This window comes from Aegilops tauschii, chromosome 1 (genome assembly GCF_002575655.3).
Source record: "Aegilops tauschii subsp. strangulata cultivar AL8/78 chromosome 1, Aet v6.0, whole genome shotgun sequence".
In the NCBI taxonomy this organism is placed as follows: Eukaryota; Viridiplantae; Streptophyta; class Magnoliopsida; order Poales; family Poaceae; genus Aegilops; species Aegilops tauschii.
The window spans coordinates 192290052-192295459 of record NC_053035.3 but is presented as its reverse complement, the minus strand read 5'-3'; positions in this window follow the sequence as shown (position 1 = coordinate 192295459).

Here is a 5408-nt window from a genome sequence, read left to right as displayed (position 1 = left end):
TGTGCAATGAGGCCTCCGATATACAAACCCGCACAAGTGAAAGTTTCTTGAGAAATTGGAGTCGATGGTTTAGTACCAGATTGTCTGGTAGGTCGCACAGCACAAAGGTGGCGGTGTGGAGAGAGGAGGAAAACCGTGAGATGGACATCGGTGCTGAGGGCACACGTAGATGGCGTTCGGTATCTGGTAGGTGATTTCCAGGGGAATAGTAGAACTCAAGCAGGTGTAGTTCTGTGAATTCAGGGGATTTCAGCCAGGCGTCCACCGTGCAGGGCATGGTATGCTTGCTCAGGTAGCATGACGGGATGCAGAGGCTTTGAGCGGAGCCCTGGTGGGAGGAGATGATGGCTCTGGGGATTTTAAAATCATTGAAGAGAGATAGCTGACGACAGTCGAGATTAAGGGGCACGGCGCGCCATAGAGGGCGCCACCGAATTGAGAGGACTTGGGTGCGGCAGCAATCCTTGGTGGGGAGAAGCAAGATGATCTCCCCAAGGACGGCGTCCGGGAGATCGTTGATGCGGTCCACCTAAGATTCTACGGGTTCCTGGGATCCGGTGGGAGTGGGGTCGCCGCTTCTCCCTGCGCTGCCGGGTGCGGGATCTACAACAGGCATCGCCGCTGGCGGGAGCCTCATCTTCTTGGTGCTGGGGTCAGCCGACTCCATTTTCCTCGAGGGCGTCGCGTCGCGCTCACGGATTTGAGCAGAGTAACGAATGACGAGCCTAGTTGTAGTGCGAGTGAAGAAGAAGGGGAGCTGGGGGTTTTAGTGAGGAAGAAGGGAGCTGGGGTTTTCTGTAGGAGTGAGGTGAGGAATTTTGGGGTACGAGTGGAGCAAGCTGACGTGAGGTGGGTGGGAGTGAGGAGGAAGAAGAACACCCAGGTTTTTTGGGGGGGCGGTGTGCTGGGTGTGGGTAGCGCCTCTCATTCAGAAAATATATGGACTTTTGAATTGATTTTACTATTTACTAGGGTGGATGGGCTGTTTTGTCTTGGGCCCAGAGAAACAATTACTACTTGTACAGTGGAGACACTCTACAGCTACCCAGAAAAACAATTACTACTAGTATAGTGGATACAATACCGCTTCTGGCTCCTCCTAGGTCATCGAAATTTCTCCCTCTACTGAATGCCGTTCTACTTTTGTTCACCGACATGCGGGCCATGCAGCGCGCGGGCCCAAATGCCATCCACCAAATTAGAAGGCAGTATGCAGGCGGAGAGTCACCCCGGTCGTAGCGCGGCAATAACGAGCCGTCGTATCACAAAACCCCACCTCCCCGTAGTCTAAGTTTAACGGACGAAGCAACCATCATTTCACTCTTCGCTGAATCCCCTTCTCCCTTACCGTCTTCAAGAAAGGCAACACTCGCATCTGCCACTGTTCTTCTCTCCCAACGAAGGGAAGGTAAGCGGATCCGTGATGTTGGTATATTTTCGTTCAGAGGAAAAAAAGAACTTTTGCAAAGCAGTAACCGATCCTCACTCTCTTTTTTGTTCCATTGTCATTGCGATTGTGTTTTCCTTTCATTGGTCTCCTAGTATTCGTCAATTTCATGATGGACCAAGGAGAACCAGGCAAAGATCTGCCAATATTGGAGCAGGCGCGGGAGGCTGATCCCCACGAGACAGAGAGCGCCAAGAAGATGGATGCAGCCACCGAGCCGACCCCAGATACGCTCACGGCCACTAGTGAGATGGTCAACGCCCCGTTTGAGGTTATAGCCCCCGTGGCACTACAAGAGCAGTTTTCCCCCTTCGAGGATGTGTCCCCCCTACTGAGCTGCCCAAGATGATTTTCTTCTTTGCCGATCTCAATTTTGGTTTTTCATCTAAGTATGTGGTGATGAATAATGCAAATTTTTATTAGCTTCGATGCCATGCTATACATAGTGGTTTAAATAACTTGTGTTTCTTATACTAGAAAGTAATTCAGAATTTGTTTGTGTTTCAATTAGAGCCCTGATGCAGACAAGGATTGTGTGGTTGTACATGTCACTCGCTATGAGGCGGATGACCTGAATATACGCACTGGGAAAACAGAGTTTTTAGGCTGTTGGATCCTGGAAGCCATTTGCGCTTATACCAATGAAGAGTTGTATTCCAGCCTCACTATTGTCAGGCGTGTTGTCCAGGGTGTACTGAAGCACAAGAAGTTCAAAGCTACTCCTTCGTTTGTAAGGCATACTGTTCTTATCAAGCTTACGCAGGAAGATGATGTGGCATGCCTCCACAATCAAGTTTATGAGTGGCAAGGCCACAAGGTTGTCTTCATGAAGGTTCATAGGATTGAGCTGCTGCCGGACGTCCTCGATGATGTTCATGGCAAGGTTCGTCTTGTGTCCAGCCCAAATTAGATCGAGGCATGAAATACTTGCCCCAGCTAGTGTTTAATAGTAGTTTGGATTCCGTCTAATTATCCGAACCTTGCCTGTTATCGAGCCCTCTGGGGCTAGTACTCTGTTTGAATCTGTCTATGGGAACTGCTGCTACTTTTGTGTGCCCATGAATCATCGTAATTGTTGCTCAAACAGATGCGTCCTCACTAGTTTTATCATACGAGCAGTGTGTGTTTTGATGAAATAGAGTACTCGTTTCAGAACTGTGCGCCGACGTATACATAAGTACTTGTAAACACTATTGGTGATACCCCACTTGTAAGCAGTTGTGCAAAAAATGGCACATTGGCTCAGCTCGCTTCAACACTAGGCTATCGACCACCTAACAATCAACAATTTGCTGTCTGACATATAAGCAACAATGTATCTTGTTATAGTGGTTCATGCAGTTAACTGAGGCCTGATACGTCTCCAACGTATCTATAACTTTTTATTGTTCCATGCTATATTATATTCTGTTTTGGACATTAATGGGCTTTATTATACACTTTTATATTATTTTTGGGACTAACCTATTAACCAGAGGCCCAGCCCAGATTTGCTGTTTTTTGCCTATTTCAGAGTTTCGCAGAAAAAGAATATCAAACGGAGTCCAAACGGAATGAAACCTTCGGGAACGTGATTTTCGAAACGAACGTGATCCAGAGGACTTGGACCCTACGTCAAGACATCAACCAGGAGGGCACGAGGTAGGGGGGCGCGCCTACCCCCTGGGTGCGCCCTCCACCCTTGTGGGCCCCACGTTGCTCCACCGACGTACTTCTTCCTCCTATATATACCTACGTACCCCCAAACTACCAGATACGGAGCCAAAACCTAATTCCACTGCCGCAACCTTCTGTACCCGTGAGATCCCATCTTGGGGCCTTTTCCGGAGCTCCGCCGGAGGGGGCATCGATCACGGAGGGCTTCTACATCAACACCATAGCCTCTCCGATGATGTGTGAGTAGTTTACCTCAAACCTTCGGGTCCATAGTTATTAGCTAGATGGCTTCTTCTCTCTTTTTGGATCTCAATACAATGTTCTCCCCCTCTCCCGTGGAGATCTATTTCATGTAATCTTCTTTTGCGGTGTGTTTGTTGAGACCGATGAATTGTGGGTTTATGATCAAGTTTATCTATGAACAATATTTGAATCTTCTCTGAATTCTTTTATGTATGATTGGTTATCTTTGCAAGTCTCTTCGAATTATCAGTTTGGTTTGGCCTACCAGATTGATTTTTCTTGCAATGGGAGAAGTGCTTAGCTTTGGGTTCAATCTTGCGGTGTCCTTTCCCAGTGACAGTAGGGGCAGCAAGGCACGTATTGTATTGTTGCCATCGAGGATAACAAGATGGGGTTTATATCATACTGCATGAGTTTATCCCTCTACATCATGTCATCTTACTTAAAGCGTTACTCTGTTCTTATGAACTTAATACTCTAGATGCATGCTGGATAGCGGTCGATGTGTGGAGTAATAGTAGTAGATGCAGGAAGGAGTCGGTCTACTTGTCTCGGACGTGATGCCTATATACATGGTCATACCTAGATATTCTCATAACTATGCTCAATTCTATCAATTGCTCAACAGTAATTTGTTCACCCACAGTAACACTTATGCTCTTGAGAGAAGCCACTAGTGAAACCTATGGCCCCCGGGTCTATTTTTCATCATATTAATTTTCCAACACTTAGCTATTTTTATTGCCTTTTATTTTACTTTGCATCTTTATCATATAAATACCAAAAATATTATCTTATCATATCTATCAGATCTCACTCTCGTAAGTGACCGTGAAGGGATTGACAACCCCTTTATTGCGTTGGTTGCGAGGATTTATTTGTTTGTGTAGGTGCGAGGGACCCGTGTGTGGCCTCCTACTGGATTGATACCTTGGTTCTCAAAAACTGAGGAAAATACTTACGCTACTTTGCTGCATCACCCTTTCCACTTCAAGGGAAAACCAACGCAGTGCTCAAGAGGTAGCAAGAAGGATTTCTGGCGCCGTTGCCGGGGAGTCTACGCAAAAGTCAACACACCAAGTACCCATCACAAACCCTTATCTCCCGCATTACATTATTTGCCATTTGCCTCTCGTTTTCCTCTCCCCCACTTCACCCTTGTCGTTTTATTCGCCCTCTCTTTTCCATTCGCCTTTTTTCTCGCTTCCTTCTTGTTTGCTCGTGTGTTGGATTGCTTGCTTGTCACGATTGCTCAAGATAATGCTAAGTTGTGTGACTTTACCAATACCAACAATAATGATTTTCTTAGCACTCCGATTGCTCCTCTGACCGATACTGAATCTTGTGAAATCAATGTTGCTTTGTTGAACCTTGTCATGAAAGATCAATTTGCCGGCCTTCCTAGTGAAGATGCCGCTACCCATCTAAATAGCTTCGTTGATTTGTGTGATATGCAAAAGAAGAAAGATGTGGATAATGATATTGTTAAATTGAAGCTATTTCCTTTTTCGCTTAGAGATCGTGCTAAAGCTTGGTTTTCATCTTTGCCTAAAAATAGTATTGATTCTTGGAATAAGTGCAAAGATGCTTTTATCTCTAAGTATTTTCCTCCCGCTAAGATCATCTCTCTTTGAAACAATATTATGAATTTTAAGCAACTTGATCATGAACATGTTGCACAAGCTTGGGAGAGGGTGAAATTAATGATACGTAATTGTCCTACACATGGTTTGAATTTGTGGATGATCATACAATTTTTTTATGCCGGATTGAATTTTGCTTCTAGAAATTTTTTAGATTCAAAACTTTTATGGAAATCACTTTAGGAGAAGCTACTAAACTCCTAAATAATATTATGGTTAATTATTCTCAATGGCACACTGAAAGATCTACTAATAAAAAAGTGCATGCGATAGAAGAAATTAATGTTTTGAGTGGAAAGATGGATGAACTTATGAAATTATTTGCTAGTAAAAATGTTTCTTCTGATCCTAATGACATGCCTTTGTCTACTTTGATTGAGAATAATAATGAATCTATGGATGTGAATTTTGTTGGTAGG